The sequence below is a fragment of the Anomaloglossus baeobatrachus genome, chromosome 3, assembly GCF_048569485.1.
Source record: "Anomaloglossus baeobatrachus isolate aAnoBae1 chromosome 3, aAnoBae1.hap1, whole genome shotgun sequence".
Lineage (NCBI taxonomy): Eukaryota > Metazoa > Chordata > Amphibia > Anura > Aromobatidae > Anomaloglossus > Anomaloglossus baeobatrachus.
The window spans coordinates 62,337,718-62,352,081 of NC_134355.1; positions in this window are offsets into that span (position 1 = coordinate 62,337,718).

Consider the following 14,364-nt stretch of genomic DNA (forward strand, 5'->3'; position numbering starts at 1 on the left):
CGAGAACTGTGTCATCGTCTCAGGCTGAGTGAGTACCACCGTGCCGTGCGGCACAGCGCTGCCCCCGCGACCCTGCACCTCACCAGGCCCCGCAACCCGCCTGCCATCATCCCCTACCCCATCACCGGGCCCTGGGACAACCAACCCCCTACCCACGGAGGGGAGAAATAACAACTCAGCTGCTCCCTGTCACCGCTCCCGGGATCCCCGTCCAGAGCAGCGGTGGTGTCCACACAATCACCACAACCGTGGGTGGCGTCACGGACAATCTCCCCAAAACCAAAACCATTCCCCTTTTCACTCACGGGCGAGGAGCGCCGCTCGAGTCCCCGGGATCCGGCCCATCGCTCGAGCCACCGAGCAGCAGCGGCCGCAGCAGCAGCGGCAGCCGGACCCGAGCAGTGGGAGAGCGCAGCGTCCCCTCCTCCGCCCGCGACACAAAAATTCCAACAAATGGGAAACATTACCAGAGTTTGGAGGGTGGAAAGGCCCCGACGCACGTTTCGCGGCCCTCAGCAGATCGCCGGCTGCTTCATCATGGGGGAAATATATTTGGTATTGCCATGAAGGATTGCAAGGGAGCGCATAAATATAAATATATGTGGTATTGCCATGAAGACCTGTAAAGTAAACACAAAAAAAAAAACAAAATTGCTGCTTTTCAGTCCTCACCTCCCTCTCAACCCCCCCCCCATGAACAGTAAAAAGAAAAGTGTAGTACTGTATGAACCTTAACATGGTATTAGTGTAACGCTCACCCTACAAAATAACAAGCTCTTAGCTCCATTGATATTAAAATTAAAAAAAAGTCATGAGTCTTGCAAACTGGTAATATAAACCAAACATACGGTAGTTTAGTTATAAAGTTCTGACATTTTTAGTAGCCAGTTAAAAACTATGTGTTATCATTTAATTTTTTCTATAAATGCCATACACTTTGATGGACCTGTAAGAGGTTTGGGTTTTTTTGCGCAGAAAAACACACATCAAAAACCCACATTGTGGGAGCTTAACCTAAGGCTGCGCTCACATGAGCGTACAACACGGACGAGTGCTATCCAGTGTTTTATAAGATAGCACTCACTCCAATAGTATACTATGGGGCAGTGATGATCAGCTCTTATTTCTCGTGTCAATTTGGCATGAAAAAAAAAAAATCACTGCATGCTGTGAGTGGCAGAGTAACTCAGAGAGCACCCATTTATGTTTATTCGTACATGGAAGTTATCAGACTGATCTCCGAGTGCAGTCCAATTCACACAGACACAGGCAAAGGAAAAGATGGAGAAATTACTTTCTCCATCTTCCCTGCATCTGTGATATGATGCAAGAGAGTCGGATCACACAGTAAACTGACAATTGGCTCAAGCTTTGATCAGAGTCTGAGCTGAGTGTCATTACCATAATCGTCCCAATTCTCCTGGAAGACAGAATCATCACTCGTGTAAGTGCAGCCTAAGGGCTAATTTAGACAACTGGTAAAATCAGACTGCCAATACATGGATTTGCCACTGGTCTCCTGACCCAAACTCAGCAGCGTCATAGGACTAGTCGCCATTCTCCTGGTTGTGTCAGTCTACCGGAATCGGGAAAGAAGGCCTGCAGGGGTGGCACGGGACTAGCCTCCACTCTCCTGATTGTGTCATTATATCGGAGTAGGGAGAGAAGGCCAGCAGGGGGCGGCACCAGACTAGTGTCCACTTTACTGGTTGTGTCAGTCCATTGGAGTGGGTAGAGAAGGCCAGGGGGGGCATCTGACTAATCTCCATACTCCTGGTTGTGTCATTTCACGGGATTGGGGAGAGAAGACCAACAGGGGATGGGGGTCACTGATCTAGTCTCCACTCTCCTGATTGTGTCAGTCCACCGGAGCTGGAAGAGTAGGCCAGCAGGGGGGCCCCGGATTAGTCTCCACTCTCTTGGTTGTGTCAGTCCACTGGAGCAAGGAAAGAAGGCCAGCAGGGGGGGACCCCGGACTAGTTTCCAGTCTCCTGGATGTGTCAGTCCACCGGAGCGGGAAGAGAAGGCCAACAGGGTGGGTGGCACCAGACTAGTCTCCACTATGTTTTCTCTGAAATGCTGCAACATTTTTCAGTGGAACATGCCTGACTATGACCAGGCAGCCAGTGTCTGATGAATGTTTGCCAGGACTTGGGTATCAAGAATCTAATGACGGGTTCCCTTGAAAATGCATTGAATGCAGTTGGACTTACAATAGGGCAGGATTTGTAGATACCTCTAAAAAGTGCACAGTATAAGATCCAATCTATACAAATCAGTACATGTTAAATACATATGGTCACCTAGTGGTCACATGTGGTACGGCAGTTTTGTTTTTTCGTAATCTATGTGGCTTTTTTATATTTCCTCCAATTATAAAAACATATAAAACATGTCAAGGTGAATCATATAAAATACAAGCAGATTTTGGGATAATTTAGACCACTAGACAATGATTGTATTTGTAGACTATCAGCACCAGCCGTGGTCATTCCCTCTGAGGTTAGGTGGGAATTCTCCTATACATAAACACAAGATAATACCGTATTCTGCATCCGGTTTCCATGGCTATGCCCTACTTATAGTACATTAAACTGATTCATGCCTTTTCTCATCCCTCCGTTAATAAGTTATTTCGGTTGATGGGGATGAAGCCAGCTGGAACGGATGCACAGTATAGATAATTGATTTGTCGCATCATTCTCCCCCCCCCCAAAAAAAAAGCTGTGTATTTTTGCACTTGGCCTTACACGGGGCTGCCAGACGCTGGTAATCATAATCGATCGTCATAGCAATCGTCGTATTCTTAATACAATTACTAATATTCATCGGCCGTTGATAATTGTGCAGAAGTAGAAAGATTAGGGGGGACGTTACGGGGGCATCGTGTCAGGAATTCACAGATTAAGTGATTGTGTAGTGGGGAGGATGAGAAGAAGCCGGGAAAGTGGAAAATGAGGTGTTTCCTGACACAATGGCGGCTATCAACATAAGAGGCCGCTTTCTTACTTAGCATCACAAAGGAGTTTTGTCACATAATGAAGAGGTATTCTAAATCCGCCGTCGTTTTTACATCATATTAGTTTTGCAATTGAAATAGATTTTTCTCTCTCGCTGACTGATTCTTGAGAGCTCTTGACCTCCAGCGAATGGATTGTAAATTGGTTTACGGATAGAAGACAGGCCCGTCCAGCGCCGGCGTAATGTAAACCTTTATGACATTTGCAGAACGTAATGTGGGATGCAGAACGGTTCTTGGGATAATGGATATTTTTAGCTCATAAACTGCAAGGTCATACGGGGTAACGTAATAATCCAGCTTTTTGCTGAGTGTCTGTAATGTGACTCTTCCAGTAACACAGGCGCTTACATTACATGATAGACTCGTAGGGTCTCCATAGATCAAGGGAAACTTTCTCACAGATAAGGACAAAGTCAGGTAATCCTGGTCATAGACTCTTCTATAGTAGTGAAAAACACATCAAAATAGGCCTCACATAGACATCCGCTCCTCAGTGTCTTCACGGATAAAACACGTAGCCATTACAGTCTATGAGGCTGTTCACAAGTCAGTCTTTTTGGTCAATATTAGCAAATACCTCCCATTAGAAATGTGGTATAGTTCTCCTGATCCCCTGATCTCCTTCCCTCACTATGTCTCTTACCTCATGTGCGGGGCATTGCAAGACCTTAGGTGTCCATGGTTATGACCACGAGCAACTAACTGTCCCTATAAGCATGGCTGTAACCATGGATGCCTAAGGCCCTGCAATGGCCTGAGCATAAGTGAACTTACATAGTGAATGTCATGGCCATCTCTCTGTATTTTGAGACTAGTGATACGATCAGGACTAGAATCTCTCATTGTCATCTGAGACTCTACATATCAAATGTGTTTTCTTTCTTTGAGTGTGGGAAGTGTTAATGTCAGTTTTCCTTGCCAGCAGCTTCTGACTCCTGGTCAGGTGTTTCCGGTTTAGAATCACTCCCAGTCCCATTATATACCCTCTGCTTCCAGCATAGGATACCAGTTATTCTCTTTGCCTTTGGATTTTTGGCCTGGAGGTGGAAGGAGCTGCTGGAGTCCTTGCTGTTGGTAGCTGTTAGGGCCAGGTGGACGGGCAGACCCAGGAGGTGGATCCACTGGGCCGAACACCTTAATGAAGGCAAGGGGTCCGGTAGCCGGAGCACTACGGGTAGCAGGACAGTCCGTGCAAAAGCGTGGAATGGAGAAGTCCCTGGGACCACGGAGTCACTGATGGTAGTCCGGGTGATGGAGCTCAGGTTCGGAGGCCGAGATGTTGTCAGGCAGAGTCCGGAACCGATGGAGCGAGAGGACGGGTCACCACAGGGATCAGAGATGGCAGGAGCTGACGGGATGGCAGATAGTCAGCGTTCGGGGTTCGGGAATCGGCAGGACCGGATGGCGAGGCAGGAGCAGCTCTAGAAGAGAGATAGGTAAGTATATCACAGAGACACAAGGAGACCAGACTCCTAGCTTAGGAAACACGAAGAACAGGCCCCGCCCACTTGGACATTAAACCCCTTTATACCCTGTACCTGTGTGTTCAATTTCCTGTCAGTGGACGCTGGCCCTTTAAGAGAGGGTCAATGACCGCGCGCGCGCCCTAATGCGCATGCGCGAGGCCCGGGTGCCAGAAGCCAGGGCAGGGAGCGGTGTATAGGAAGCAGGGGAGCCGGCCTGGAGCAGGGCTGCCGACGGGCGCCGGGAGCGGGGACCGGGCCGCCTGGGGACCGCAGGTGATGGAGGCTGGAGACCGTGGAGCGGGGGACGCCTGACAGAGGAGCCGGGGAGCGAAGCAGGGAAGCCGGGGAGCGTGGCAGGTGAGCCGGGGAGCAGAGCAGGGGACCCGGAGAGTGTGACAGTAGCGGTGTAGGCTGCCGTTCTGGTGCCTGACTGCAGCCTAGTTAGAGTTAGTTTGTTGTTCTTTTCCCTCCTGTCTGCCTTACCTTCCCTTGGTGTGTTGTTCTTCATTTTCGATTTTTCTTCAAGTCACTTTCCTTTTTTTGCCTTTTGGCTCGCTTTGAATTTTTTACCAAATTCTTCAAAATGGAGCACATGCTTCATGAATGTTGTGCACAAAAAAACCCTGCTCTTTTTTTTTGCCTTAAGCTTGTTTTGCATCGTTAATGTGCAAGAAGGTGCATGTTCCTCTAAAATGTTGTAAAAAGTGTACTAAAAATCTCTCCATAAAATCACTTCAGGGGGAGGGACTTAAATATCTTTACACAAAAATGTAGCAACTTTTTAAAAAAAAGTTAAAATAGAGGGTTGCCTATTACTTGGGCACCTTCCTCATATATTCCCCATTAAAATAAAAAAAACCCTTACACTCAACTCCCATTCCGGCACGGTTCCAGATGTGTCGGCGCTCGCATTCCCGGGGCTCACATGATGTTGTGAAGTTACACAAGCCCTGCGCCCTGTGCTCAATCACCGCCGGCTTCTTCTACCCACCTTCAGACATATAAGTAATTAACGGTAGGTGCAGATCAAGGAACGGGTTAAATGCCGTGCTGCCGTTAAAGAAAATTCAAGACCAAATGGATAGGAATCGTGATCTTTATTCGTCTATGCGTTTCAGAGATTATTCTCCTTCTTCAGAACCAAAAATCAGATTGGTCTTGAAGAAGGAGAAAATTATTTTAAATGTGTAGACGAATATACTGTAGATCACGATTCCTATCCATTTGGTCTTGGATTTTCTTCACTGGCAGTGCGGCGTTTAACCCTTTCCTTGATGTGCACCTATCATCTTCCACTGGGTAGCTGCAGCAGCCATTGGTACATGTTTATACAGTGGTTGTGCATTTCACAACTAATACATGTGAGCCTTCATGTCCACTACTCAATTCCAGTAAGATCTGTTGCACAGCTTCTAGCTTCCCAGTTGCAGAAGAAAGAGCAGATTATATGGGATTGCAAGCTCTTTACTTCTGAGCATAAGGTAAAATTATGTACAGACATACAACATTGCATCAGGGAGAGAAAGTGAAACTAGAAAAAAAAACCAACAAGAGACTTTCTACAATACAGTGAAAGAGCAAACAGCACAACATCGCCATCTGTTACATCAGCACAAAGTCCTCCATCACACAAACCAAGACGTCCTTCAACTGTTGCATATACCATCAAGATCTTATCTGCGTTTTTTGTCTCCCTCAACTTGTTTTTAGCTCACTGCTTGTTGGAACGGCACTGATATGGAATGAGAGTATTAGCTTTTTTTTATTTTGATGGGGCCAAAAATGGGGAATGAAAAGGGGTTGTCCAAATAGCGCACAACCCCTTTAATGAATTGCCCCCAAACATCTGTAACCCTAAACCCTCTCAAAATGACGAACATATAAAAAAACAAACAAATAAACACGTAAAATAAACTTTAAAAAAAGTTGCAACTTAAAAAAAAAAATTAGGCACAAATAAAAATATGGAAAAATAATACCAAAAACAACCTAAAAAGGTGTATGAACAAAATTGAGATAGGTATGTTTTTGATGTGTGCCACTAATCAATCTGTCCCTTTTAAATCAATGGATTTGTGAAAAAAAGGCAACACATAGATGTTATTTTTGTGGCATCCTATAGCTGCCTGTTTTTTACTATCAACAGCCGGTTTACTATCCTTCATTTTAGCACACCATTGATTCCATGGTGCTGTACATATTAAAAGGGCTTATATACAATGGGGGATAATGGGGGGAAGTCTTGTAGGTGACTGGATGAGGAATGCACGCATGTGGAGGAGAGAAGGCGGTCTTGGGAGGAGAGGAAATTACGTGTGGGAAGATATCGGGAAGTTAGTTTGGCGGGTTTAGCCAAGTTTATATAAAAGCGGCTTATTTTCATGCAAGTGAAATTAATAATTTTTCATCCTTTTGTCCATTTGATACATCAAGAATTAAAACAATAATAAAACCCCATATACAGTTTATTATGTAAATAATGGTATTACATCCATTAAAAAAACGGATTCCATATGGATATTGTCTGTATGGCATCCGTTTGTTTAATCCAACTATTATGTTTATTGAGTGAGTCTTAAGGCCACTTCACACATAACGAGATCGCTAACGACATCGTTGATACGTCACAGTTCCTGTGACGAAACAAGGACTTCACCAGCGACCTCGTTATGTTTGACACGTACCAACGATCCGCCCCCTGCTGTGAGATCGTTGGTCGTTGCTGAATGTCCTGGGCCATTTTTGGCTCGTTGGAGTCCTGCTGGGCAGGATGGATCTGTATGTTTGACACCTACCAACGATCTCGTTAACGACCTAGATGAGAACTTAAAATTGTGACACGTAGGCGTGTAGTTGCATCACCTTTTCCGCACCCTCTCTGCACCGATTGGTTGGCGCTGAGAACAGTACTGCGTTCTGATTGGGTATCGCTTCATGCTTTGTTCCTTTTTGAGACTTGCTTTGAGGTCTATCAGTGAAGAACAGGTAATCCTGGTGGAATTGCAGCTTCGATCCTCAAAGCAAACACTCGGGAATGAAGGAGGGATGAATCCGGGTGCAGATGCAGCTTCGATCCGAAAAGCAAGCAAGCAACCGGGAACAAAGTACGAATGAATCCGGGTGGAGTCGCAGGTTCTATCCTCAAAGCAAGGCTCAAAAAGGGACAAAGGATGAAGCAATACAAAGTTGCCTTCTAGGCCGGCCGCCTAATCAGAACGCAGTATTGGCCACCAATCAGAGCGGAGGGGTGTGGAAAAGGCGACGCATATGAATGCCTACGTGGCTCACAGCGCCAAACACTACGCCCCTATTCGAGGTCGGAACCGTTACATAGCTGCTGTGTGACAGGGTCCCAATGACCAACGAGATTGTTATACAGGTCGCTGCATTGTTACTAAAGTCGTTGGGAAAATGACTGTGACCTCTCACCAACGATTCAACAACGATCCAGAAACTGTGACATAGTAACGATTTCGTTAATGATATCGTTATGTGTGACTGGACCATTATCCCAAAAATGGATCAGTTTAGCACCTGCTGGAGTTTTTTACATTCAGGCATGAAAAATATTGGTGTGAACTGCCATAGTGAATTTAGAAGAGCAGGAAAAGATGGAAGTCACCGCGCTGTCAAAATCATTTCTAAACTGGGAAATCCATTGATCCGGAGGGTGCTAGTGCCGTGCTGGTGCAGCGCAACAAGGTGGACCACGAGGAGGAGTGCAGCACGACCATCCGGTAAATTAAAAGCTGAGTTTATTTAATCCATTAAAAAAATTTAACAAATAAAGGCGAAAGGCGGCCAGAAACGTGTTAGTTTTAACTATATTGACTTTACTTGATCTTTTTTGTATATAGACACCACAAGAATATAAAATCTGCTAGTTTGATGTTAAAAATGTAAATATTGACCAAGAAAGAAATGAAAATCGGATCCAGCATGCTGCTGAAACATGGTCTATATATTTCTTGTTAGCAAAAAAAACCCTCAACAATCTGAATGAAGCTATGATGCAGGGAAACAGTGGGGCTCTTTGCCCATTGCAACGGAGTTGTTGCTTTCATTTCTAAATGAAAAAAAAAACTAAGAGCTTGGGTATATTTTGAAACTTTGTTTCTTTTTCCTTCCACTAGTTTTCAGAAATTACTCACGTTGTCTGTATTGTTGGGTGGCTGGATAGCAATCTTGCAAATGCACTTATGTAAACCATTCCTCCTGACCACCTCATGCAAATAAAGGCTCAGCCGAGGGTGCATATGTACTTAGTGGGAAGAGGAAAATAAGTCGCTACTATGATTACCAAGATTTTATGTTCAATCTATTTTTATTGAAAATATAGAACGAGATAACAGTTATTTTTAGTTGTTTAGTAGAAAATCCATATATAACACATAAGTCGAACCGACCTATCATCAATAACACAAATTGAGAAACAACCCCCTATAACCTGTAAAACAAATGCAAATATATTTAAGGCAATAGACAAGTTGCTCAGTAACAAAGAAGGGATTCCTAAAGACTACCGGTATGCAAGTAGAGAACTAAGTAGGCTATATGCCCTTATAGAATCCCAGAATCTAATTTCAACCTAACAAATATTGAAATTTCTTTGAAAACCCAGAGATCTGGGGAAAGTTAGAAGTAGGTATGTAAAGAGAAAAGACTAAAGGGTACTTTACACGTTGAGACATCACTAGCATCGGCTAGCGATGCCAAGCGCGATAGTACCCCGCCCCCGTCGCACATGCGATATGTGGTGATTGCTTCTGTAGCGAACATTATTGCTACGGCAGCTTCACACGCACATACCTGCTCGGCGACGTCGCTGTGACTGCCGAACAATCCCTCCTTCATGGGGGAAGTGCGTTCAGCGTCACAGCGACGTCACCCGCGACGTCACTAATCGGCCGGCCAATAGAAGCGGAGGGGCGGAGATGAGCGGGACATAACATCCCGCCCACCTTCTCCCTTCCACATTGCCATCGAGACGTAGATAAGGAGATGTTTGTCGCTCCTGCGGGTTTACACACAGCGATGTGTGGTGCTGCAGGAGCGACACAACATCGTACCTGCGGTCGACCCGACATTATGGAAATGACCGACGCTACACAGATCACCGATTTACGACGCTTTTGCGATCGTTTATCGGCGCATCTAGGATTTACACGTTGCAATGTCGTTACCGGCGCCGGATGTGCGTCACTAACGACGTGACCCCGACGATATTTCGGATGCGATGTCGCAACGGGTAAAGTACCCCTAAGTGTCAAGCTGCCACCAGAGAGCTCCTCCATCCTACAAATGTTTGCCATCTCCGAGTGCCATGGTATGCAATTTTAGTGGGGTAGTATGAAAAGGAGAGCGATCTTGGGGCAATTCTCCACTGTTTTCCCGGTAATAAGCTGGTAGTTTGAGAGGACCTTTCCCCAAAACTGCTTTATTCTGCCGCACTCCCACCAGACATGTTGTTAGGACCAGGTGGATGGGTAGGCCCAGGAGGTGGATCCACTGGGCTGAACACCTCACTGAGGGCAAGGTGCCCGGTAGCCGGAGCACTACGGGTAGAAGGACAGTCCGTTCAGAGAAGTGGAGTGAAGAAGTCCCTGGGACTACGGAGTCTCTGAAGGTAGTCCGGGTGACGGAGCTCAGGTTCGGAGGCCGAGATGATGTTAGGCAGAGTCCAGAACCAGCGGAGCGAGGAGGAGGGTCACCACACGGATCCGGGGATCGGAGATGGTAGGGACTGACGGGATTGCAGACAGTCACCGTTCGAGGTTCGGGAATCGTCAGGACCGGTTGGCGTGACAGGAGCGACTCTACAAGAGAGATAGGTAAGTATGGCACAAGACACAGGGAGACCTGACTCCTAGCTTTGCAAACACGAAGAACAGGCCCCGCCCACTTGGAAAGGATCCCCCTATATCCCTATATACCCTGTACCTGATTCTTCAATATCCTGTTGGAGGACACTGGCCCTTTAAGAGAGGGTCAATGACCGCGCGCGCGCCCTAATGCGCATGCGCGAGGCCCGGGTGCCAGAAGCCAGAGCAGGGAGCGGTGCACAGGAGGCAGGAGTGCTGGGCTGGCTCAGCGCTGCCGATGGGCGCCGGGAGCGGGGACCGGGCTGCCTGGGGACCGCAGGCGATGGGGCATGAAGGCTGTGGAGCGGGGGACCGGGAAGCCTGGCACGGGAGCGGTGGAGCGCGACCTGAGAGCGGGGAAGCGTGACAGGGGAGCCGGTAAGCAAGGCAGGGGAGCCGGGGAGCATGGCAGAGGAGCCGGGGAGCATGGCAGGAGAGCCGGGGAGCATGGCAGGGGAGCCGGGGAGCGTGACACATGTGTCATTGTACCGACGTCCCACCCACATCTCCAGCACAATGCTGACACTGAAGGAAATGTGGTGTGTAGTTTAGATGGAATCTGGTACCATCTTGACAAAATATTTAAATTCTTCTCCTGTGCAGAACACACGACAGACAGTTAATGGGTAAACAAGAAACATTTCTACCACTCATCGGGCGAGATATGTTGCTTCAACTCTCTTTCCCAGGTGAGCTGGTAGCCTCCTTTCCCTGAGACCCCCACTCTGATGAGAATACTGGACAAAAGGGAGACCTCATGTTCAGGCTGGACATCTCTCGTGAACAGATCCTCAAAGGTGCTATAGGCACCCCAAACTTGGCCGGTGGACCCCTGTGCAGAGACAAATGCCTGTAATTGGAAGAACTCTAGCCACTGCAAACCCCTAGACAGAAGCTTTGTCCAAAACAATTGAAATGAGGGTAACTTATCATCAATCAAAATGTGCTTCAAGCGGATATCTTCCTCTGCCCTCCAGCCGAAGAAGCATCACTGTCTGTATCCGGGACGAAACGACGGAGTGGAGAATAGAGGCGTGAGGGGACCAATAAATTGTGTGGGAAATATTTTATTGGATATTGTGTTTCCTTGGTGAATTCTGAAAGAGGCCCTACATGAGAAAGGTCAGAGGGAGGCATCCAAGGAAGGTGTTTTAGAGGTATCCCCAACCCCTCCTGCTCCATCCGTATCCAATGTTTGGTGTTGTCACTAAAGTGTCAAACCAGTAGACAAGTTAGAGCCACATCTTGCATGTATACTTTAAAGGTAGGGAGGTCGGCTCCTCCACATACCTTAGGGAGGGTCAAGGTGCGTAGGTTGACTCTAGGTTTCACCCTGCCCAAAATAAATTGGATTATGGCAGATTGAGGGCTACGAAAAAAAAGCTACTGGGGGGGAGATGGGGATAGTCTGAAAGTGATACAAACGTCCATTTTAAGAACATTCATCCTGCCCATCCAAGACAATTTCAATCCACTATAGGACTTGAAGTTCTTGATTGTGCGCTCTAATAGTGGTAGGTGGTTGAGTGTATTAAGTTTAGAGAGGTCCGCTGGTATTGAGATTCCCAAATATTAAATAGCGGAGGGCCTCCATTTGAATGGGAAGTTTGACATTGCTCAGATGACTTCAGATTGAGACAAGGAGATGTTTAACGCTTCAGATTTTGAAAGATTTACTTTCAATTACTAAGGAGGCCAAATTGTTCGAATTCCTTCATTATGGATGGAATCGAGATGTGGGGCTGAGAGACATATACCAGGAGGTCATCTGCGTATAGTGCAACTTTATGATGTGTATCACCAATAATTAATAATAATAATAATAATAATAATTTTATTCATTTATATAGCGCTATTAATTCCACAGCGCTTTACATACATCAGGAACACTGTCCCCATTGGGGCTCACAATCTAAAGTCCCTATCTGTATGTCTTTGGAGTGTGGGAGGAAACCGGAGTACCCGGAGGAAACCCACGCAAACACGGGGAGAACATACAAACTCCTTGCAGATAGTGTCCTTGGTGGGATTTGAACCCAGGACCCCAGCGCTGCAAGACTGCAGTGCTAACCACTGAGCCACCAATCTTAAGCCCCCTGATGTTATTATTTTCCCTGAGTGCATTAGCTAAGTTCTCTATGACCACCACGTATAATAGAGGATATAGGGGGCAACCCTGCCTGGTCCCATTTCGTATAGCAATGGAGGAGCATAGGGCTCCATTAACCCTAACCTTGGCTGTTGGGTTATCATATAATGCGCCAATCTTCTGCAAGAATCTGGGCTCCAGGCCCAACTGTCCCAGTGCTGTTCTCAGAAAGCCCCAATGGACCCTGTCAAAGGCCTTTTCAGCATCAATAGCTAGGAGACCCAGTGGAATCGATTTGCGTTTAGCTTTAATGATGTGAGACAACGTTTTGAACATGTTGTTTCTCGCTTCACGGCCCTTAACAAACCCCACCTGATCTGTATTAATAACGGAGGGCAGAAAAGGGGCTAGTCTGTAGGCCAATATCTTAGAATAAAGTTTGAGATCAACGTTCTATAATGAGATAGGCTGATAATTTGCAGCTAATAATAGGTCTTTCCCAGGTTTTGGAATCACACTAATATTGGCCTCCAAAGACTGTGGGGTTAGCTTAGTCTCACCATCTAATGAATTGAATGTTCTGGCCATAATTGGGGCCAATTGGTTATTGAACAGTTTATAGAAGACCGGGGTTAACCCGTCGGGGCCGGGGGACTTGCCCGAAGGGGTAGGTTAGATTGCGCTACTAATTTCCGATTCAGAGAGATCCTCCTCTAAGGCCTCAATGACAGTGTTGTCCAGGGGAGCTGGGTTATCTTCCGTACGTAAGCCTCACTTTTCCTTGCCAGATCTGCGGGCGGGAGCTCCCCGTAATGACCTTTGATGTTATATAGGTCTTCATAGTAAGACCGAAAGATCTTCAGGATCTCTGTCGGATCATACGCTTTTTGTCTCCTCTGGTGGTAATACATGGAATGTAGGAAGGGTTGGAGCGGGGGTGCAGAAGTCGTGTCAAAGGACGACCGCATTTGTCAGACGATTCATAATAGAAACCTTTTACTCTCTCTATGGCAAAGGTATTTCTGGTCCAGTAGGGTTTTTAGAGTCGTCAGTTTAAGGACGAGTTCAGCCAGGACCGTGACTGTGCGCACCTGTTTGTGTACATTTTCCAACCCATGGATCTGTGTCAATAAGCTCTCAATTTCTTCTGATCTTTCCCTCTTGATCCTGGAGCCATGTTTAATCAGAACACCATGTAGGATGCACTTCAGAGCCTCCCATTGGGTAGGAAGGGAAGTTGGGTCAGAGCTGTATATTTGCCTTAAAGTCAATTGAGTCCCTCAGCTCTGTTAGGCCCGTTTCACACGTCAGTGAAAAACACTGACGTTCTTCACCGACGTGTAAAACACGCACATGTCCCTCCGTGTTCCGTGATTCACGGCACACGTGGGTTGTCCATGTGCAATCCGTGATCCGTGAGCCGTGATCCCGTGATTGCACATGGACATTACTCACCTGCCTTCACTGCTGCTGTCCATGGTGCTGAACTCCTCGGCTCTCCAGCGTCCGCCCACCGCTCTCAGCACCTACTTCCTGGTCGGCATTTCCTGCTCTCATGAATATTCATGAGCTAGGCAGGAGCTGCCGAGAGCGGAGCAGGCACAGCGAATCGCAGGCAAGGTAAGCTGAAAATTTTGAATATGTAATATGTCCATGATTTTCTGGTACGTGTTTCACTGATCCCACACGGACCCCACCATAGTGTGGTCCGTAGGTCATCAGTGATGCCAGAGAAAAACTGACATGTCTCCGTGCAGAATCACGGTCAAGGGTGCACACTGCACAGAGACACGTTCAGTGAAAAATCACTGATGTGTGAGCAGACCCATTGATTAGAATGGGTCTGCGTATGTCAGTGATTCTGGCACGTTTTAAAAAAAGCACAAACGTACCAGAATCACTGACGTGTGAAAGGGGCCTTAGGCA